The sequence below is a fragment of the Anabrus simplex genome, chromosome X (assembly GCF_040414725.1).
Source record: "Anabrus simplex isolate iqAnaSimp1 chromosome X, ASM4041472v1, whole genome shotgun sequence".
Classification (NCBI taxonomy): Eukaryota; Metazoa; Arthropoda; class Insecta; order Orthoptera; family Tettigoniidae; genus Anabrus; species Anabrus simplex.
In genome coordinates this window covers 818,297-843,278 of record NC_090279.1, presented here as the reverse complement: position 1 = coordinate 843,278, position 24,982 = coordinate 818,297, and the positions used below count along the sequence as shown (strand labels likewise).

The 24,982-nt window shown below is 38.5% G+C and overlaps 1 long non-coding RNA gene across 1 annotated transcript in view; it reads right to left on the bottom strand.

The window, feature by feature from the left end:
• LOC137503070 (uncharacterized) overlaps nt 1-24,982 on the bottom strand; it is a 51,508-nt gene that overhangs the window by 7,775 nt on the left and 18,751 nt on the right. The window contains exon 2 of the long non-coding RNA XR_011019034.1: nt 16,170-16,299. This is a non-coding gene — a long non-coding RNA (uncharacterized lncRNA). The remainder of the gene's footprint in view (nt 1-16,169; nt 16,300-24,982) is intronic.

The window sequence follows — 24,982 nt, the reverse complement described above, 5'->3', positions numbered from 1 at the left end:
CTTGTCCCTGAAAGTTTAGACAAAGAAAACCCTAGAAAAACATTGCCATGATTGAACCAAATATAACCATACTGTAGAACTTAATTCATAACCACTACCACTGCCCTAAGCTGATTGCATTGGAGTATGCGAAGCACATCTTTGAATGTACAAATAAGCTCTGCCCCACTTGTAGCATTATAATGAAGTTAGACATTATTATCAGCATCTCGACATGTTCATTAAGGCTCGTCTCTACCCCATTTAATCCTTCTAATCTGAATGGGTTGCGTCGACCCAGATTTAATATTCAATTGCTCGTAACTGACAAAATATGAACTGTATATGCCAAAAACTTATGTATTTGTTCATCTCCTTTAGTAGGTATTGACATGATTTAAAATATTTTTCAGTTGCTGACTACTCTACCAGTTCAAAAAATTACATATATGATGAATGGATCAAATGGACATATCCATTAATATCAATGCTGCCCTACCTGCTGGTCACTACACAAACAAAGTTCGACTACCTCCACGACTAGGGAGTGCTGCATTGTTTCTGTGATCAAATATGGCTGGTCATCAGCCGTTAATGAGAAATCTATATGAAATATATTATACGAAATTAGTGAGAGTAAACATGAAGAGGAAGCTGATGATGCATTGGCTGATCCTGAATTTGTGTTTTCCAAAAAAATGATGACGATCACGTTTCTCTGGAGGGAGAAGAAAATTATGAGCTCCAAGTATCTGGTTATAAACTACAAGATGAGACTGACTCTGTACAAAAAGAAGTGTACATATCTCAAAATGGGACGGAATGGAGAAAACAACCATATTGACAATCAGGTGTAAGGTACGTTGCACATTCAGCAGAACCCCTATTTAACGTTTTTACAGGGACCTGAATTTTTATTTTTAAATGGGGGTTAACGTAAATTGTGCCATCATACGTTATTTACACAATGACAGCAATAAAAGAAGGAGATATCTACATTATACACTGTACTGTAGTTACAGCTTGAGCTTCATTTTGACAATTTTCTGTAGGTGAATGCAAATCTCTTCAGTTTAAGGTTTTTCTTATAAGGTTATGCATGATTTTTCATAAAAGGCAGGAAAGGTACTGAACTCACACAAACCCATTAAAATTACTACAGAACAGCAATCAGTTTGTTTAAACATTATTGCGGATGTTTTCCAAGCAGCAGCTGAATCATTAGCATGTATTTTCTAATTCCAAGAGACTGAACACGCATATTACTTTTCCTTTTTAAGAACTGCAATAACATCAGTCCAGAGGATTGTTGCAAACATTGCCAGTTTCCTATTTCAAGCGGCATCACCTAACCTAGGTATCAATTGCAAGAAATCAGCTTCATTTCCCGTATCAAATCCTATTTACAAAGAAACAGTAACAGTAAAAATGTCCACCTATTTGATACTTATATTTGCATTAAGCAAATCAATTAATCACACACAGTACATGTTTCATTCCATTTTGAAACATCTTCAGCTGTATTACATTGCTTAGGTGAAAACATTAAGTATTTATCTGTTTAAGAACATCACAAACAGGTACCTTGTTTTTCTTAAAATCTACATTAATTTAAAATTTGAAATAAATTAAAATCAATGTGGATGGTTGAATGAGGTGGTGAAATGAGAGGGAAATGGATCTGCTTATGGTTAGCCTATTTTAAAAAATCTATTCACTTGAACAGATGTTGTAAAAAATGTTTCCAGCACTTTTATCACCAAAATATTCTGCTTGTCTTCTAATAAAAAGTTTTTTGAAAATATAACTTTCCTTTTTCACCGTCCTGAATATTACAAGGTGTTCTCTTCGTTTGCTCCTTCAAAGGTGATTGCTATTTGTTTTAAATTTACAAAAATATATCTTGAATTTGGTTAGTTCAGGATCCCTGGAGCTGATTGCTGTTTTACTATTAATAAAGGAGCTTCCCCATAGTCTTGTTGCTAAAATCTACTATGTCCTTGGAGGAGCACAGCTAATGCAGCCTTCGACCCCATTCAACCATCCACATTCATTTTAATTTAATGCAAATTTTAAATTTACGTAGATTTTAAGAAAAACAAGGTACCTGTTTGAGATATTCTTAAAAAGATAAATACTTAGTGTTTTCACCTAAGCAATGGAATACAGCTGAAGATGTTCCAAAATGGAATGAAACATGTGCTGTGTATGATTAATTGATTTGCTTAATGCAAATATACATATCAAATAGGTGGAAATTTTTACTGTTATTGTTTCTTTGTAACATAGGTTTACCGTGCAAAATTTGTAAACATATATTTCAAGCTCCCTGTAGAATAATAACAATTTTACTATAAATATACAAGGGAACAGCCATTCTGAAATTTAACAAGATGCGCAAGTACATAACCTAACCTCTGAAATTAGTTATGCACACCACTGTATCTTGAGAAGTATCACATTCTTATTTAATTTCAGAACATAGTAAATTAAGGAATCTTGTACTTCAGCTTTTATTTCTAAGAGTTAACAAGTGCTGTCATTGCACTTATTGCAGAAATATGTTATCCCGATGTTTAATACACCAGTCTGTGTTGTGAGAAGACCTCAGACTCACTCAAGATCAATTCACTCATGCGTAGCAATGAATCAACACAGAAGACAATTGATCGCATTCAATATAAACCCTAGAGTAGAGTGTATGAATACTGGTAATGGATGAAAACTAACATGCCTGAATTTGCCTGTGATCATGGATGAAACGGTAAAAGGATTCTCATTGTATTGTAACTAAAGGATATTGCACAGATTAATACAGGAATTTTCATAGATTATAATAACATTGTCATTAAAACGGGGGTTCTGTTCTACTACATCGGCCGCGAACAGATGTCAATCAGAGTCAGACATCTCACTTTAGCTCTAAGTGCCCATGCTCCAAATTCCTCTTCTGCCTTGAATCATCCTTAGCAAGCTTACAACGTCTTTTGCAGTGGTTCGTAATGTCCCATAACCAAAATATAGGAAAATTTTAACATTTCCTTAATGCTAAATGCGAGTTTTGCCCTACAGTATTTTGAATTATGTAAAATTGAATATAAAATTGCATTGCTCTTATGGAATAATTTTCAGGACCTGAAATTTCTTCCATTAAATGCGGGTTTATGCTAAATCGAGGTCACACAAAACTGGGGTTGCACTGTAATATGAACAATGCTATTGCTTCATTTACATCATGGACCTATATCTATAGGCCTATATGCTCTTCAATATTTTAGTTGTTTATATTAATAATACTTCAGAGAAACGTAAATTTCAATTATGCGTTTTCCAAATTGAGTAACATAATGAGAATTGCACCTGGACCAACGAGATATGCTCTTCAGAGGACAGGTGATCCCAGATGTTGGCAATGAAGTTATTCATCATTTATAAAATGCTGGAAACCACTTTATGGGAAACAAATTTTGAAATGAAGAGGGTTTTTGCAGATAAAAGGAAAGCTACAAGCCCATTTCTTTGATAGAGTTTGAAGCATTTCTAGATATGTACGATTTACACAATTTGGAAACAATAGCAGTTTCTGTCTTTTGTTAACTGCTAATAATCACAATCAACAATAACATGCAGTTATCTATATTTGCAGGCTTGATTTTGCTGGAGTCTACAAATCAGTGGGCAAATCACTTCTAGAAGTATGGAATGAAGCAGACGGTCACTCTATCCTTTGAGCTACAATATCTCTTCAATGGTCCCAAATGATAACCCAGTTTTGAGCTTCGATAATAAGGAAGAGAGACCAGCCCATAGATATAATGGCAAGTTAACAGCAATAAGAGATGTTCATGACATGTTCGTTTCACAACTACATAAAGTGTTTGTTCCATTTGAAAATAATACTGTGGATGAACATCTGGCTTCCTTTAGGGAAAATGCCTCTTTAAGCAGTATTTATCTACCAAACCAAGAGGAAAATATGGAACAAAATTATGCCTCCTCTCGGATTTGGTCACGGTTTATGTGTGCGCCTCTGCAGTTGATAATGCTACATCAGTAAACAGAGAGAGAGAAGTGAACAATGGAAGGAATGTGGTATTGAGACTTGTCAAAGATATTGAGGGAACAGGGAGAAACGTCACTACAGACAATTTCATCACCGACTTTACCCTGGCTAGTGAGCTTCTGAAAACGAACCACAATTTCAACAATGCCAATTTCCTACTGGAACATTCCTAGAGACTTAACACTTGCTGATCCCATTTTGCATGCTCCTCAAATGGACCTATTCATAAGAACTCAAATTTTCATACACCATTTAATAATGTATCAGCAAACTCATAAAAACTAACCAGTTCTCCAAAACACAAAATTGAGATGAATCTCTGATGGACAGGTTAGTACAATTACTTAGGAAAGATAAAAGGTGAACATCAAAGAGACATATGCACGTGGTGGCCAAGAAAGGTTATACTATGGATTGTACACAGGGATAAGATATAAATAATGCACAAGCAGTCAGGAAAATAAAAGGACACTAGTGCATGAACAAGAACTGGCTACTTCAGATGTATTGAAAGCCAAGGCACAACAACTTACAAACAGTACAACACAAAAAAATTCAAAAGGTAATTCACAACCAAACACAAAGGAAATACTACAAAGATTAGTGAGAGTGTCACCAACATTTACAATTACTTACATTAAACAGAACAGACATTTCCTAACCAACAGCCTTTCTCTTGACAAGACTATTCAAAGAAAACATTAAAGGCTCCCAGTTTGAAGTTGCTAAAGATACAAATGAGTGGCACCATGTGCCGTCCAAAGAGAAACCCGCTGACTTAGTGTCTCTATAGAAAAAAAAATAAGAACAGGTGACTGAATAAAAGATCAGCATTTTCAATTACAATATCTGGGCATACAGTAAGAATTGAAATGACTAGAAAATATAAGCATAAGCAAGTTCAAGATAAGACTATTATGCAGTTCAGGAATGTAAACAAATTTTTAATTCAAGGATTTTTGAGAGAATTGACACACAGAAAGTTCTTTTTCACATAAATTCCAAAAGCATTCCAAATAAAGGAATTACACATGCAGCTGCACTTTTATGGATACATAATCAAATATTACCACTCAAGAGTCTTGATGATGATGATGGTGATGATGACGATGATGATGATGATGATGATGACGATGCTTGTTGTTTAAAGGGTCCTAACATCTACGGTCATCGGCTCACTCGAGAATCAAGCGCAGTTTACAATACCTTATCGTCAAGAATAAGTCCCATACCAGTGTGAAAATTTACACCAGCATAAGACAAAGATTTTTCCCTCTGTCCAACAGCCAAAGAGTGCATCAAGGTAACAGGTAAAGACAAATACTTGTATAGACGACATGAAGAGGGGAGGTAGAGGAAAAGCAATGACACATGGCACTAGAAACGCCGAAAACATCCATGAAGAGTGTAGAGTGTACAATCTAAACTGATGATGCCATCCATGTTTGATGCAGGTAATCGGCTGACTGCAGTCCCGTGACTGCAGCAGTGTGCACATGTCAAATGCAGGAAGAAAGCAGTGGTAAATGACGAATGCGGCAGAGGTGAGTTGACAAGACAAAACCTATGCCTCATCAATCTCTACTCCTATGCAACATACAAAACAAAATTCACTATTTTGGATAACATAAGAGAACAACACCAACGGAAAAACAGCATGAAGGAAACTTCCAGCAACACATGATGACAGACACGTCAGTTAGATACACTGTATAACTCCCTGTGAAGAAAAGCTTTAAAACTTAGTTGATCTAAACAAATGGCAATTAAGCATGTCCTGTCCCTGGAAAAAAACGTCTGAAAAATAAGAAGTTTTGCCGGGAATATATTAAATTCATGTTAGAATTCAAATCACTTGATAACATGAGAGGAATGTGAAAACCTGCAGGAAGAAAAACACTATTAAGTTCCACATTACCCTGTCATAAATCATTCAAGTAAAACAGCAAAAACACTTGTTAATATCAACGCTTCAGTCAAGACTGACAATGGCATTAGTCTCAACTACATACACCATGAAGGGTCATCCACTCAAGAACATCTCTTCTCTATAATCATCTTGACTGCGGGCTCAAGAAATAGCATTTACGTGTGTATGTCAGATTGTTTAGCAATAAAATGTTGCTCTGTGTAAAATGCAAGGCAGCAAAGCTTTAAAAAAAAATTGGTTTTTCATAACTCTCCATTCAAAGTCTGAGATTTGAGGAGCCTTTCTCTTGACAAGACTATTCAAAGAAAACATTAGAGGCTCCCAGTTTGAAGTAGCTAAAGATACAAATGAGTGGCACCATGTGCCGTCCAAAGAGAAACCCGCTGACTTAGTGTCCAGACGACCACAAATGAACACAATTGTCAACAATACAGTTTGATGGCATAGTTCTGGATGGTTGAATCAAGATCCTATGAGTAGGAATAAATGAAAACGTGATGTTCGAATTAATCTCCCAGTTCAAAAAAATGCCACAAATGCTTTTAGAGACATGATGATGACTTATTCATAACAAAAGTTTCAAGATTAAAAAAGGTACAGAGAGTAGCTGCATTTTTTTTTTGATTTATCTCAGATTGTTATAAACAAGAGTGAAATTCAAGTCCACTGTTCATATCGGAGTTGAACCCTCCACTCAAATGTTGCATTAATGTTCTGTAGAAAATATTAAATCATATTGATTATAACCATAATCATAGATCAAGAAGCCATCTCCTTGTCGGCAGAAGACTGCACAATATCTTAATTCTAGTGGGGAGGAAATATTAGATCATTCTGTATATATATCATCATCTCACTAATGTAATTATCATTGTGGAACAACTTCGACTACTTCATCATGGCACTCAACCCTTAATCACATTTCTGAGAGGCAATTTTCGGATCCCATCAGCAAGGGGGGCGGTAAAGAAGCAACATTTATGCACGTCTCAAGGGTCGTAAGTTGAATGCAGATACTTCTGAACAATTAACGCGAAATACACAAAGTGTGCGTGTACCCATTCCTTAACACTAGAATAGACTATGCTGGCTCAATTCTCATAAACATTGGCGTGAGATGGAACAAGACCAGACTGCCTAGCTACCAAGTCTCTCTACATAGACATGATACCTAATCTCACAACTACATTGCTCGCCTCTCTTTGTTCACTTATTTTCACAGAGGTCACCCGCTGAACATTTACAGTGATAATGGCACAAACTTCTTCAGAGCAGCTAAGGAAATCAAGGCCTTTCTGAAAAACAATCCTGAGAAAAACCAGCTCTTCCCTGCAACTGCAGGCATGGGACTGATACAGCATTCCATCCCTCCTGCAGCATTACACTTTGATAGAAAACGAGAAGCAGCTGTCAACAGTCTGATATATCACCTTAGAAGAGTGATGAATTCTTATTTCTTGACCAACAAAGAATGGACCACTCTTACAACACATACTCACATCTCCTCACTAAAGTTAAATGACGACCCTTTTGACACTTCTTACCTAACTACATCCAATTTCCTTGTAGGAGAGAAAAATACTACACTCCCTGATCATGATTATACTTCCTCTCTCATTATCCAGATGGCTGTATATTGAGCAGCCAACCCAGAATTCCTGAAAGAGATTGTCAATTAAATATCCCAATAAATACCCCATAACAACATAGTCACATGCTATGCAGTGGACGATGGCAGTGATCCTAATTCATGTAACAAATGTTCAGGTGAGTAATGGGGAACATGCAAAGCCTGTCCTTTACCACATATGAAACAGAAAGGCAAGATCACTCTTGAAGGGCTCATTTATTCATTGAAAGTTTAAGTAACATTATAAGTCACCATAGACTAGTATCATCACAGACCACATTAGGAAGCATAAGAATGTTTTCTACTTGCCACAAGATGGCTACAATGTGTGTAGTACGTAAGTGAATTCTGACAGTAAGCAAGCAATCACCTGCAACTTTTATCTACAAATAATTGTATTATCTAGAAGTCAATAATTAATATAATCAACAAGATTACAATGGTGTTTCATTTGGAACAACTAGTAAAATACCCAGGTACAGTAACAAAAAAGTGCTCCTTACAGCAACTCCGTGTTTGAAAATATTCACTAAGTCAAAAATATTAGTAGCAACGATACCACCTCCCAAATGATGTACAGTAGAGATCTTTGGATCTACCACAACTGCTGCGTGATTCATAATGCAAGATCTTAAAGAACATGAAGGAAAGGTGAAAATTAGGTAAGCAAACAGTCAATCTCATAAAAAAGTGTATCAATCATATGTATTGAAATGAAGGGTCAACCACTGATATCTGTTCAGCAATTTTCTATTTTCAGTACCTAACAATGGCTTTTCAAATTATGTACATCACCTCAAGTGAGTTTTCCTGCATTGGCCCTGGCTCTGTTAACTCTGATTTGGCTTCTTTTTTCAGTGGTATCATTTCTGATACATTTTCAATATTTTCCTGTAGAAAATAAGATACATAAGTTATGCACATAACACACATCTACAAATACTGTCACCAACAAATGAGCATGATAATTTACTACTTCCAAGTATTACAGTTACTTTCAAAATTTTACTACTGTTTAAGAGAGATTTCTACCAGCAGAGGATTTCAAAACCAAAGGCTGCACTGAGAATGGTGTTATCATCCTTGCTCAAACCTAATGTCAGAGAAAGCATGAGACTGAGAACCAAATATAAAGTGAGAAGCATTTTCTAGTCATATCAGAAGATATCCTACCAGAGATGGAATTGGGACCATCTCGCACAAAATTTTGGAAGGAATCTGCCACAGACATAAACACTAAATTATATTAATTTATTTTATGTATCCAATTACGTCTATCAAATCATTGAGGTTGTTTGAATCACATCCGAGTATTAAAACTGTTCTAAATCTTTTGCCATACAGTGAGAAATATTAATACTATGCTCTTAACATACATTTTGTTTAGACAGACAGATCAAAATCCCTTGAAACATTTTAATCACTTTCTATAATCTGGTTTTGCCAAGCTCACAGGGGATAAACACTGCATTGAGACAGTTCTGTTCATCTAAGTGTAAAAATAAAAAACGAACATGAAAGAAGCAGGCTTATCACAGTCATAGACCAGGGAAAGATGTGATGCAGGTCAAACATAAAGCAACTACAAATGAAATGTTTTACTACTACAAGGATGTTATGCAGTGTTCTATGAAGAACTGTGGGGATGAGAACACCATCAGTGTTGGAGTGTACATCTGCAGTTACAGAAGCTCTTTCAAGATCTTCGAAGTTCATCCAATAAATAATTTCCTTACTTTCTCTCTGCAAACCACATGTTTTAGAATTATGTTGGTACTGTAGGAACTTCCACTGGCGTATGGCTGGGATAAGGTGATCTTCAACCGCACGTGCTTGCTCTGTGTTCACCAGTACGGCGCTACCTGCCATGGAGCTACCACTTGAAATCGTTTCCACTTGTGAACTCTGTCCTGTTATTCGCGTTTCCACGGCAAAAAATGAAATGGCTACCAATATTCATTGCCATTTGGTGTGAGTTTATAGTGAAAGATGCATGCTGGCATTCATGGTTCCTGGAACGGCAGCAAGATGTACATGATGACAGCGCAGCGCCAGGCCCATTACAGCCACTGTTGGTCAGAATGTGGTGGACAAAGATTAACGCGTCAGCACTGATGAGATAATGAATCTACTGCCTCCCGGCACGGAAACTGGCAGTCCTTTATTGCAATGATATTGTTGAATGTCTTGCAGTATTGAAAAGTCTGTGCAAGATGGGTCCCAAGTTTTCTTACTGATGCTCACAAGCAATAACAGAACGAGGTAGCCTGAGCTTTCCTGCAAATGCTTCAAAGAGAGGGAGATTAAATGTTTTCCCGCATTGTTACTGGAGATGAAAGCAGGGTGCATTATTCAACTCTAAAAACAAAACCACAAAGCATGCTATGGAAGAAACTTGGCGAACATGCTCATAAAAAGGGCCAAGACCTCAGACACTTTTTTACAATTTACTTTACATCGCACCGACACAAATAGGTCTTATGTTGACAATTGTAGAGGAAGAGCCTAGGAGTGGGAAGGAAGCAGCTGTGGCGTTAATTAAAGTACATCCCCAATACTTACCTGGTATGAAAATGGGAAACCACGGAAAACCATCTTCAGGGCTGCCGACAGTGGGGTTCGAACGCACTTATCTCCCAGATGCAAGCTCACAGCTGCGTGGCCTTAACCGCATGGCCAACTTGCTCGGTTAGACCTCAGCCTCTGTAGGCATAGTTTTGGCTACTGCCTTTTGGGACTGTAATTATGTTGTATTGGTTAACTGACTGCCCCAATGCACTGTGGTCACACATGAGAGGTCCTGCACGGTCCTCACGAAGCTCAGAGTTGATATCGAACGAAAACGTTCTGGTCTTGTCTCAGAAAATATTGCCGATTCAGCTCAAAGGACGCAGGATTTGCTGCAGAACTTCAAAAGGGACCTTTTTCCCCATCCACCTTATTCTGCGGAACTTGCCCCGAGTGATTTCCATCTCTATCCACAACTCAAGTTGCACCTTGGAGGTAAGCGGTTTGCAACTGATGAAGAGGTGGAAGAGGAAGTGCACCACTGTCTACAGAGATGGTACCCGACCCGGCATGATGAAGGTATCAAGAAACTGCTGCCAAGATAACAAAATGCTTGGACTGAAATAGTGACTATGTGGAAAAGTAGTGTACGAGTTGTAGAATGAAAATTAAATATTTCTCAAAGGTAAATAAAACCAAGCACCATGGGGCAACAGCCCCCGTAGGGGCATGGCTTACCAAGTGACCACTGCTCAGCCCAAAGGCCTACGGATTACGAGGTGTCATGTGGTGAGTACGAACAATCCTCTCCGTCGTTATACTAGACTTCCTAGACCAGGGCCACCATCTCACTGTCAGATAGCTCCTCAATTTTAATCACATAGGCTGAGTAGACCTCCAACCAGCCCTCAGATGCAGGTAAAAATCCCTGACCTGGCCAGGAATTGAACCCGGGGCCTCTGGGTAAGAGGCAGGCATGCTACCCCCACACTGCAGGGCCAGCACAAGTGTAAATAGCCTGCTTGTATTTTTTGTAAAATAGGGAAACCTATTTATCGGATGGCCCTCGTAAATTTTTAAATTTTTCACTTGGATTCATGAAACATTTTGACACTACAGGGGTGCAGGAGGGACTGTGATCAAAAGCTTACATTCTATTACAAGTTAGTTTACTAATAAAAGCGAAGTAAATTATAAAATTCCAGAATATACTCACTTATCCCATTTAATACAGAAGAAATCGAACAGTAGCTGAACTAAGGAAAGGAAGATAAAATGACGCACGAAATGGAGAGTTTGTTAAAATGAAGCCATACTTTCCATTGTAGACTTAGTTAAATGTAACAAAAAGCTTTCTAGTTTGTCAAACATACAATTTTAACATAAATTATTACATTATAAACATACCTGTACAAAATAAACACTCTATTATACAAAGAATGACATGTTTCATTCTACAAGAACATCCTCAGATTCTATGAAATCACACAAAATATGCATATATGTAGAGCATTGTTTACGTTGCATAAACTTGTCAACGATAGAGAGTTCAGTGATAATATGAGGCAGTACTGACAAATAAGAAATTTACAAGTATTAATATATCGAGAAAACTCCTGAACTTATCTAGACTGCCAATATCAACTTTGTTGTCACCAAATACTATTTCAGGACTGTGGTCATGGAGAGGTAAATGGAAAGTTTTGAGTATAGCACAAACCTTACGGAGAGGGGAAGGGAAGCATGAAAGGGGAGTGCCGAACCTTGTGGATCCCTCCTACTGGATGTTAAAATCTAGTACACTGTACCATAGAGAGGAGAGGGGGAAGTAGGATGGAACGAGTGGAGCACTGTGGAATACTCTTTCCACACTGGAGAGGGGAGAGAAGGTTATTAACCTACTTCATGTTATAATGTACTTTTATGTAAGATGGATGAATGCAACTGAATGATTTTAGATGAATAATGTATGGAATTGAAATAGAGAATATGTATAGGATATTATTGTGATAAATGCCAATTTAATGAGTAAGTATGGTACAGATATCATGTGAGTAGAGCGATGTGCGGGGAATTTTTTAAGTGTGTATGGTCATTTAAGTTGGTTACGTTAGCACTTTTTGCTATGTAGATCTCAATTGCTTCCCTCATATTCGAAGATTTGATTTTATTTTCAATGTGTCAAATTTTTAGATCTGTGTTGATGTCTGTGAAATAGTGTGAACTGTCGTATATGTGCTCCCCAAAGGCTGAATGCTGATTATATCTGATCGTTTATTGTGTTCTTTGAATCTTGTGTGGAAATTTTGTTTTGTCTGACCTATATAGGTGGCATTGCAGTTAAGTTCTTGGCACTTGAGTTCATAGAATTGTGACTTTGAGAAAGGGTCTTTTTTGTTTAGGTGCACTTGTTGATGTGTCTCTGCAGTGTGTTGTTCATCCTAAAGGTTAACTAAAACCCTGTTTTCTAAAGATATAACCTACTTTTGATGTGTTATTATTAATGTAGTTGAGAACCAAGTGTGGTGGTTTTTTTCAGGGACTTTTCTTTTGTTTGTTTAATATTTTGTCTACTGTGCCTGGAGGGTGGTTGTCTTCTTTCATGATTTGTTTAACAATTCGTGCCTCTTCATTGAAATCCATTGTGCTCATTGGTATGGAAACAGCTCTGTGTATCATTGTATTCAATCCTGCTATTTTTAGTGTGTATGCATGGTTAGACTCGTCAATAGCATGCAACACCTGAGTGGGCTTTGTTTACACTTTGTAAGACAGGTTGCCATTATTCCTGCTGATTGTGGTGTAATTTTCTTATTAGATTCTTGCTCCATTGTGAAGCTGGTGGAATTTTGTAAATAATTTAGTGTGTTTAATAACTGGTGTGCATTAGTGAGGTCATTATCATATGCACATGTTGTCACCTACATACCTGCTCCAGTATAATATTCCTTTTGAATGCTGATACGTTCAGAAGATGTTTTCAAAGTTATTCAAAATAATGTTTGCTATTATACCTCATAATGGTGAGCCCATGGCTAACCCTTCTTTGTGGCAATACATCTTGTCAGTGAATGCAAAGCTATTTTGGTGTAGCATTGTTCTAATAAGGCTAATTATTTCTTTGGTTTCCTGCAGTGAAGTATTTTCTTTATGAAGATTTTCGATAATTTTAATGGATTCATCTATTGTTACGTTGGTGTACATGTTAATGATGTCAAAGGGTACATTTAACCCTTTACCACCCACATTTTTTCTCCGCTTATCCCCAGGTTTCAACCTATTAATTAGGAAACATTCAAACAGAGCACACCGTTTCAGAAAAGGTTAAATATTATAAAAAATATTGATCACAATGTATTCACATTTTCAATAATATTAGAAAATATGCCATCATTTACAACATTTAACATACCATCATGTCCATTTCTCTATTCATTGAGTCATAAGTTTGTCGGTTCAAACCCCCACCCGTGCTGGAGGTACTCAGCACTGAGGTAGGCTGTATTTGTCATATTCTCATGTTGTCTAAATCCTCCTAAGCCAATAAAGATGAGATTCTGGAAGTGTAATGGTGACCTTGTATATCAACTTTCATTTCCTCTAGCAAGTGTCTTCCCATTCTGTTTCTATTTTACTGAAATGCGCCTGTTTGATTGCTGCATTTATATATACGCAATCGGTAATGTCAATGAATAGATTGTCTCCGCCTAACAAATGTAAAAATATTACCTATTTCTCATAATACTCTTTTGAAATTACTGATAGGTTCAACATCATCCGTATAATCATTGAATAATGAAACAAAATGTTTGTGTTATCTGAATTGCAGCCGCATCATCATCAGGTCCGATTTCTAGATATCCGTTTCCACTTATACCACAGTTATCAGTAAAATTATCTTTCTTGATATGTTATTTACTAACTAAAAATTTACCCCCACCCCTGCTCAACAATTCTGTGTTATTTCTTATGCCGTTATTCAGCTCAGTCTCAATATCCGCAGTATTCAATCCCGTCATGTTTACGAACTAAACAGCTGTCCAGCACTCGCGGAAGTTCAAGACCGTTGCCTAGACAACTTCAAGACAAATTCTCACTCTTCTTTTATTTCCTAAGGCTAGTATATTGTACTGCATGTTCATCAATGCCTAATAAACAATTCACCACCAAAAAATACAAAACTATTGCATGGATTGCACACGTACGCAGATAATGCAGCTGGGTGTTTTCGGGCAATAAGAACCGTAAGGCAAAGTGAACAGTCGGGCGCTTTCGGGCGGGAAGGGGTTGATTAGTTCTAGGCTGGTTTTAATTTATCTGTCTTCTTTATGTGAGACTTTCGCTTTTAGGATTTTTTGAGTTGTTAGCTTAAATTGTAATTTGGCACATCATAATTTACTATTGGTCTAATGGGACATGAGCTTTTGTGTATTTTGGGGATGGTTCTTACTGTGGAGAGTTTGGGATTTTATGATGGTGAGGCTTTCTTTTTCTTGTTCTGTGAGAATGAAGACTGTTTGCTGGATAGCTTGTTTTATTTTGTTTTGAAATTTATTTGTAGGGTCACATTGTAGTTCTTGAATTCCGTGGTTGTTGATGACAGCTATTGTTTCTTTCTATATACCCAAGAATAGAACATAACAAGAAGTGTCAAGAGTATAGATCTTGAATAGCAGTGCACTCGCATCTCAGATATGTTCAGACACCGTTCTCTTCTGTAGTGTCTGTAATTTAGAACTCAACCAGCAAACATTTATTCAGAGAAAAGTGTGCATAAGCTGCAGAATTTCACCTTTAAGCAACTCCTGGACAATATCACATCTATAAATTAGCAGTTCACAATGTTGGGAGTAGATTTTTGCTGTCGAGTCACAATTATTCATTGAATATCCCTCTTCCAACTCTCAAGGTTTTCAAAGACTCTGAGGTGCAAGAATGATGTGCAGGAATTCACTTTTATGCCAGTATAACTACAGATGTGTGCTGGGATATTCAGCTTCATCAAATACCTCCAGAATGGATCCAAATTACACTCGCCAACATGAAAGTAGAATGTTATCACATCACCATGTAAGCTATCAGATGAAGCCACACATTCAGAAGACTACAATTTACTGTGTTTACAGTAGCAACAGACAGAGCAAGGAAAGATGATGACAATAAGTCGCTTCTTCTCCAAAATTATTTCACAGCTTCTCCGCCAAGGCAGAGTTTTACTATGAGATCACCCAACATTAGTAACATTGTAAAGAAGTTTAAATGATGCAAATCTTACCTGGAACTTCTTTTGGAGGAAAAATATGTTCACTATGAGATTCAAAGACCTACTGGCCGTAACCGAATTAAATCCAGCACCCACAATTGTCCTTCAGTTCAGCAGCTACTAGCACTAAAATTGGATAATGTATGATAGGAGATGATGTCAATCCCACAACGATACCATTACCAAACCATGGAGAATAAAAACATAACCAAATAACCTACAGAAATCCATTTCAATAAATGCCAGAGGTAATCAATAAACAATAAACAGTCATTTGATGGATACTTAGCTCATGAAATGTCCTGATGCCTCGATCTTGAAACGCTGCCTGTCACAACTTCATTGGTAGCTGGACCTAACCAAGGTTCCTTCACTATCAAGTCCACAACTTTAATTCAGCTTTTTGCCACTATCAAACATAGCATGCACTGCCATCTCCCTAGTAAATGCTAGAGGCCAATTGTCCACTTGGCGACCATAATCTGGGGGCAGGTGCCACCAGAACCCCTTTCCTTGCCCCATGAACAAAGTTTCTGTCACTAGTTGGACCTATAGATGTATATAAATACTGTTGTTTGTACTTCCTAAGAGTTGGCTGCCTTGCGTAGCACATTATCACATACTCCCAGACAAAGAAACAAAAGAGAGACATACTTTTCCTAGATGCCATGTAGCAAATGGCGACTGCTGGGGTTAATATTGGGGAAGCACATAGTAAATTATGCCCCTGCCAAACTTATTCAGCTACTAAGGGTTAAATTCTGATCTCTATAAAGTTATTTGCCATGAGACTCACAAGTGATGCATTTGTTGTTCTTTCATGCCAGGCTGGTTCCTCTTTGATTTTTACTTGCAGGTCCATTTCACACTGCAACTAAAGTAGTTAGAAGGTACTGGGGTTCTTGATTACTTCCAATGATTTTACACTGAAACATAGCCCAGAGAAATATATTACCTTATTGCAGTCATTGCTACTTAGGTTATCTGTCAACAGACTAAGCATTATGCTTGAAATTTTATATGACCGTCAATATTGTGAACATACCAAAAAGACTCAAAATTTTACATGACTGTTAATATTGTGATCATACCTATTGGACCTCAAGTTTTCTATGACTGATATTATGCAGAAAAATCTCCATAACAACACTGATAACCATAACAAGAATTCTACATATGATATCCTAAACGGAAACTTCTCAAAATTTCGAACCCTACTACCATATGTCGCAGCCTACAATGTAAAGAACAACTCAACATTCACAGCGTCACTATTAAATTGCAAACATAGGTAAATAACACAGCAACACAATAATTAAAGTTATGCACTACATATTGTAATTTCTTTCTGAAACTAATATCCGCAATTCTTCACCTGCGTAGCCCTTCAAAAAAATTCTTCACACCAAAAAATTTTGATAGGTAAGGTAAGTTACGTTATATTGCTACAACACACGAGGAACAGATTTGCCGGCACTTGTGACACAAAGGCCAGGAGTTTTCAAAAAGAATGCCAGTTATATGTGTATACAATTTTAATGCTTAAGTAGAAATAAAATTTAAGAAAATTAAAAATATTAAATGTTAAAAATATGTAGAATGCTGAAACAGAAAGATTGGTATTAACTTCTTACTCTTCCCAACTGAGATCTATAATTTTCGGAAAAGTAAATTATAGAACTTGAACCTTACCGACAATAGAGATTGTGGACACATTGTAAATGATAGAAATCACAATTTCTCAATGAAGAAAATCTGTAGCACAATAAATTAACGGAATAGGCTGTACAAATGGCTAATACGCGTCTTATGTATCACATACCTCACACCTAGAGACAAAACCTGATATTTTAATTCAGTGTAATCACTTAAAACGAACACTTAAAGAACTTATTTGATTTGTATCAGTCAGTAGAACGGGCTGAATTTAGGAAAGGATGAATTACCAGTGAGAACTTCAGAGTACACGACACTTCTTGAAAACAGCACTGGGTGCAATGTCCCGTTATATTTCTAATTATCAACTATCAATACAGTCCTGCTCTAGTGGGCTTTACACGTGGTCAAAGAGAATGAGTAAGAGATGACTCTCAACGTTATTTTTCACTTCTGAACGCAACGGCTGCGCAATGATCGCCAGGAATTGCACACCAGCGCCTCTAGTGTAAACAGGGCTGAACTAAAATTAACGGGCGTGTGATTTAAATCGTTTAGCGCGCGGAGGGTCCCCAGGTTCTCGTCCCCCCTCCACTCTTAAATATTATATTAAATATATTTTTTCCTTTTTTCTTTCTCTTCTATTTTTCATTCATTTCCTTTTCTTTCTTTCCTTCTTTCTGTTACCTTTTTCTGAAATACTGCATTCTGAACAACAATCCACCTGGAGGTTGGGCTGTGCTTTATTATTATTAAATTTTTTGCTGGAGAAAAGAAGCTTACCAGCTTGTGCTGCTTATTATAATTATTTCAATTATGGAGCTATATTTTATTTTTATTAATTCACAAAGCCTTGAAGGATCGGAGTGACTGGCCTTGCCTGTGCTGCTTTTGTTTGTTTCTGCTGAGGAAAAAGGAATCTAACTCACAAAGGGAGGAAGGAAGTGACCTGAAGGTGAGTGGGATTGGCAATCCTTATCTCAGATTAAGACCTATGACAGAAATAGACACTAACATCCCCTCGTACATCAGTCCTCTTTAACACTACTTAAGCCAACTGTAACAGTCAATAGTATCAAGATATGCCACTTATGCAGGAAATAAAATATAAATACAATGTAAGAAAGAAAACCATATACAGGAACCAAAATGATGAAAGGAAACTCATATGCTAAGGAGGGAGTTTGTAGGATTCAAAGGTAAATTGTAATGAAACATGATCTTTTGATTTATGGAGCTATATTCTACCTACTATCCACAGTGTTACAGGTATAAAATTGTGTAGAAATTATATTCAGCAGTGTTAATCATCAATTAATATTCATCAGCCAGAAAACTATTCAATACAACACAAATACAAGATCATTCATTTATGAAAGAAAGACTGGAACTGACAAGGTACAACATAATACTTTTCTCTCTTATTGCAGTTTAACGTTGCACTGACATTGCAAAAGTTTTCAGCAACACCATTTGTATTTTCCCAAGGAACTTACTATATGATACATCTTTCAGTCTGTCAAAAGAGGCACCTTGGGCCACACACTGAAAAATATTGAGATTTGTACTTCTTTTGCGTCTACTAGAGGATGGCAAATCTCTGGCAGAGTAGTGTTTGAAGAAACCAAGACATGATAGCACAGACTCTGTTCCTACATACTGCACCAAAACACAACATATCATTCAATCAGTCATCTGCATTTAGATGATAAACAATGTCAAGCTACAAAATTGTATGCATCCCTTGTATTCATTGATCTACACTATTTACAATAAAAATGTTCTATTTTATGTGGCAGTAGGATATATAAAAAAAATTCTGCTACATGGAAAAGGATGGAATCATGAATATATTTGAGGGTTTAAAAGACAAGAGAGAGACTACTGATTCTGTGATTGCTCGCTCTTACAACATGCAGGAGGTACAAGTAATGCTTCCTTTCAGTCCATCCGCAGGAGAGGAGTTCTAATAAATTTGCAGAAATATGTAGCATCAGGATCTACATACAATAATATGGCAGCTGATCCAGCACAAAACATTCCCATGCCAAGTTGCAACATAGCTCCACCTATTAAGAGCTATGTCCAAGGAATTGCTTGCTAATTTAGTACAGTATTATGAACAATATGCTGCTACTTCCACAACATTACGGTGTGCAAGGGACTTTGCTGTGACCTAGACGAAATGCCAGTTGAAGACAGTGGAAACTCACTTCAGACAGTGCCATTTGTACCTACTGTATATCGAAGGCAGAAATCTATGTTGGTGGTTGCAGAGTAGGCTGATCTGTGGTCTGACAGCATGCACTCCAACTGGCCAACCAAGCAGAGGAGGGGTGGCTATGGTTCCACCGTGTTTCTACACCTCTGCATTTGGGACACAGAAACGGGCTGTTCCCCTACCACCGGCTGTCCTGAGATTGGTTTTTCCTTTCGCCTGCAGTAAGGCGAATGATGGGACAGTTCCTAGTATATGTCATGGCCACCAAATATCTTGCCCTCACCACAAATCTCGTTGCTTAAGATGATGATGAATGTTGATTAAAAGGGCCTAAAATCTAGTTCATTGTTTTAAGAGAAAGTACAACTAGGCAACCATCCCCTATATATATTAGTAATCGGAGAGAAGAAATGGAAGGGGGATGACACTAGGAAAAATGATGGTATCAGCTAAGAAGGACCAAAATAAGACTCCCTAGGCCTCCATACATAATACAATCGGGAGCAGAAAAGAACAGGTCGTGATCGAGGTAGATCAGATAGGATAGATGAAAGTGGGGAGCCTGGCACAAGTAAGCGGAAGCAGTGCCAAAATTCAATTAAAGGCTCCGTGGTCGCCTACCCAAGCTCCTAAGTACAGAGCCCACATGGGACCCCTTCTAGTCGTCTCTTACAGCAGGCAGAGGATGCTGCGGCTGTTATTCTACTGCCCCTACCCACAGGGGGACAACTATGATAAGGCTAGTTGCTTTACATTGCACCGACACAGATAGGTCTTATGACGATGATGGGACAGGAAAGGCCTAGGAATGGGAAGGAAGCAGCCGTGGCCTTAATTAAGGTACAGCCCCAGCCAGCATTTGCCTGGTGTGAAAAAGGGAAACCACAGAAAACCATTTTCCGGGCTGCCGATAGTGGCGTTCGAACCTATCTTCCGAATACTGGCCGCATTTATGTTTCAAATTATCCGAAATTCATTTGCCTTCGTGTGTTATGTTTTCATGTTCTGGCCTCAGGAGATTAGTAAAACAAGACCAGTAAGGATGCTTACCTCAAATATCTTGTACTTTTTCTTCAAACACGCAAACGAAGATAACAGATATACGCATACAAATCAAAGTAAAGCAAAATGTCACAAACGTCAAAAACGTGGTCGTCCCACGTGGTCCAAGTTGTCAAACTCAAATCGACCAATAGCAATCGGGAGATGTTTCCACCAATAGGAGCTGCCGTATTCGTCACGTGGGCTTAGGTGAGTGACCTGATGTACAACAGCGCGCCCACGCGAGTGGAGGGCAAAAGTATTCAGTCTGAGCCGGACCCTCGGAAGGACCTATGCCGCTGTCAAACCCTTTCACGTGGTAGTGGTGGGGGTAAGGTTCGGCAGTACGGTTCACTGCCGTCTCAATCCTACATATATAGATTGAGACGGCGGTGGTTCGGTTATTGATGTTGGGGAGGAAGGGGCGTTATCGTTGAAGGAGGGATTGGATATGGGTGGGGTATAGTAGCCATTACTGAATGAAAACAGCTCATTTGCGAACTTTAATCTGAAAATGCAACAACCCGACAACATTATCGAGATCATTTTGCAGTTGCTCACAATCTTGTAACTTATTTATTACTCTGTACAGAATAACATCATCTGCGAGAAGCCTTATCTCTGATTCCACTTCTTTACACATATCATTGATATATATAAGAAAACATAAAGGTCCAATAATACTGCCTTGAGGAATTCCCCTCTTAATTTTTACAGGGCCAAATAAAGCTTCACCTACTATAATTCTCCGAGTTCTATATTCTAAAAACAGAACCACCCATTCAGTCACTCTTTTATCTAGTCCAATTGCACTCATTTTTGCCAGTAGTCTCCCATGATCTACCCTATCAAATGCCTTAGACAGGTCAGTCGCGATACAGTCCAACTGACCTCCTGAATCCAGGATATCTGCTATATCTTGCTGGAATCCTACAGGTTGTGCTTCAGTGGAATAAACTATGTAACAGTATGGTTTCTCTTCTGTGTGTGTCCGCATATGAATAGTTAGGTCGGACTGCCTTTCTTTGTGAATGATTTGCCACAGACATTGCAACTGTTTGGTTTCTCGCCTGTATGGGTCCGCATATGATCGGTCAGAATGCCTTTCCTAGTGAATGATTTGCACAGACATTGCAGCTGTAAGGCTTCACGCCTGTATGCGTCCGCATCTGATCGGTTAGTTTGCTTCTCTTTAAGTCTCGCCTGTATGACTCCGCATATGTTCGGTAAAATTGCCTCTCTTTATGAATGATTTGCCACAGACATTGCAGCTTTTAGGCTTCCCGCCTGTATGGGTCAGCATATGATCGATCAGACTGCCTTTCCTTGTGGATGATTTGCCACAGACATTGCACCTGTAAGACTTCTCGCTTGTGTGGGTCCGCATATGATCGGTCAGACTGCCTTTCCTTGTGAATGATTTGCCACAGACATTGCAAATGTAAGACTTCTCGCCTGTATGGGTCCGCGTATGTTCGATTAGTTTGCCTCTCTTTATGACTCGTCTGTATGGGTCCGCATATGTTCCGTTAGAATGCCTTTCTGTATGAATGATTTTCCACAGACATTGCAGATGTATGGCTAATCGCCTGTATGGGTCCGCATATGATCGGTCAGGCTACCTTTCCTTGTGAATGATTTGCCACAGACATTGCAAATGAAAGGCTTCTCGCCTGTATGGTTCGGCATATGTTCGGTTAGCCTTACTCTCTGCATGAATGATTTGCCACAGACATTGCAACTATAAGGCTTCTCGCCTGTATGGGTATGCCCATGATCGGTCACAGTGCGTTTCGTTGCGAATGATTTGTTACAGATATTACAAATGTAAGGCTTCTCGCCTGTATGAGTCCGCGTATGAATGGTTAGACTGCCTTTCGTTGCGAATGATTTGTCACAGACATTGCAGCTGTAAGGCTTCTCGCCTGTATGGGTCCGCCTATGATCGGTCAGATTGCCTTTCCTTGTGAATGATTTGCCACAGACATTGCAGATGAAAGGCTTCTCGCCTGTATGGGTCCGCCTATGATCGGTCAGATTGCCTTTCCTTGTGAATGATTTGCCACAGACATTGCAGATAAAAGGCTTCTCGCCTGTATGGTTCGGCATATGTTCGGTTAGCCTTACTCTCTGCATGAATGATTTGCCACAGACATTGCAACTGAAAGGCTTCTCGCCTGTATGGGTCCGCATGTGTTCCGTTAGTTTACCACTCTTTATGAATGATTTGCCACAGACATTGCCACTGTATGGCTTCTCGCCTGCATGGGTATGTCCATGATCGGTCACAGTGCGTTTCGTTGCGAATGATTTGTCACAGATATTACAAATGTAAGGCTTCTCGCCTGTATGGGTCCGCGTATGAATGGTTAGACTGCCTTTCGTTGCGAATGATTTGTCACAGACATTGCAGCTGTAAGGCTTCTCGCCTGTATGGGTCCGCCTATGATCGGTCAGATTGCCTTTCGTTGCGAATGATTTGTCACAGACATTGCAACTGTAAGGCTTCTCTCCTGTATGGGTCCGCATATGATCGGTCAGACTGCATTTCCTTGCGAATGATTTGTCACAGACATTGCAGCTGTAAGGCTTCTCGCCTGTATGGGTCCGCCTATGATCGGTCAGATTGCCTTTCGTTGCGAATGATTTGTCACAGACATTGCAACTGTAAGGCTTCTCGCCTGTATGGGTCCGCATATGATCGGTCAGATTGCCTTTCATTCTGAATGATTTGCCACAGACATTGCAGCTGTATACCTTCTCGCCTGTATGGGTACACATATGAACGGTCAGACTGCTTTTAATTGTGAATGATATGCCACAGACATTGCACCTGTACGGCTTCTCGCCTGTATGGATCCGCATTTGACCAGTTAGAGTACTTTTCTGTATGAATGTTTCGCCACAGACATTGCAACTGTTTGGCTTCTCTCCTGTTTGAGTAAGCTTGTGATAAGATAAACTGCTTTTCTTGACAAATGATTTGCAACATAGAGTGTAAGAGTTAGGCTTGTTGCCTGTGTGAAAACCCATGTGACCTGCTAGTTTTTTCCAGCGGAAGGATTTTCCACAGACGTTGCAGTTGTATCGGTTCTCGCCCGTGTGAGACCGCATAACGTCCGGCGTTTTCCTGAAATTTTTACGAGATACTGAGCAACCGTTTATAATTCCACCTTTATGCAATCGCGTGTCCCCAGTCAGCATTTTCCTCTTTGTAAAGCAATTATCAGAAAATCCGCACACTTGGCGTAGGTGGATCCTGAGGTGTTTCGACAAGCTGCTTCGGCTACATAACACCTTTCCGCAGTGATCGCACTTGAAGGGTCGATCTTCCTTGTGTCTCTTCAGATGTTGCAAGAGGTCCAACTTCCTAGCCAGGACTTCACTGCACACACTACACCTAAAACTAGATGATCCGCCGTCCGGAGGTTGATGATCTCTATAGCTCACCTCGGGTCTCCATCTACAGTGACAAATTAAAACCATGTGACCAATAGTTCAACAGCCAAATCCACTACAACTCTCACACAGGGGATTTGCTACTGGACATTCCAATCACTGATATCCAGTGCAGAGAGCTCGTTACTCATAAACATTACATTCCTGAGAGTAAACATCATCTGAGGTTAAATTTCAAAAGCTCTCACTTGTTACGAGAATATATTGCGTCTTTTCTTAATCACGATATCAGGCACAAGAAACTTGTCACGGTTTAGAAATGTACGAGTTAATAGACAACCTCATTTGAAGAAAGGATGAGAAGTGGTCCAGCCTAAAAGGGTAAATACTCATACTAGCTCCTTAATCCAGCACATATTATTCTATCGAAATCCGTAGTCTGTTCTCCTACATAAGGAACGGCATATGCTTTGGAGTTTTGATCTTGTTGAAGCAATCTGCGCTTTGTTGCAGGGAAGTAATAGTTTTTGTAAAGGACCTTGTTCTTGAGGTTGTTTGAGAGAATCTCTGTGCTGTAGATATTAATAAAGTTGAGAACGTTTGCCGACATTCAGCAAGATCTGTTGAAACACGGCTAATCTTTTATGAATGTTATTTTGTCACACAAATATACATATTGTATTTGTACATTGTTATATCACTATAGCATTTTATTATGTCACAGTGTCGCTTTTCCGAAATATGTATCTTTGATGTGCAATCAAACATAGCCAACCTATATATAGGACGGTAGGTTTATACAAGGACGTTCATACTTACTACCATGTACTACATCAGTCTACGTCTTAATTCCTGTATTTAACACGGTAGCCACTAATCCTGATGGAATCCTGGCAAAGCTGAAATATAACAAGTATACGACGGCTCTCTCGCTAGCATTGATACTGTCTTTTCTCCTCAAGACACTGCTGTTAAAGACAGTATGAAGGCAACACAGAATATGGCATTGGTGGCAGCGTTTTATTACAATGTACTAATATCCTAGTTTTGAAACCAAACGCAACCTGTCATGCCCTTGAATATTCTTAGAAGTATTACTTTAACAATACGGATAGAAGGAGCATGAAAATCAAGGCATGAGCCAAAATTCGAGATGGCAAGACGTTGAATTGCACCGTAGTGGATATTGCTGCTATGTAAAAGAAGGAATATTATTCTATTTATTTCAAAAGATCACGGGCAACGTGATTATTTTTAGTGGTTTCATAACATATTTGGATAGCATCCAATTC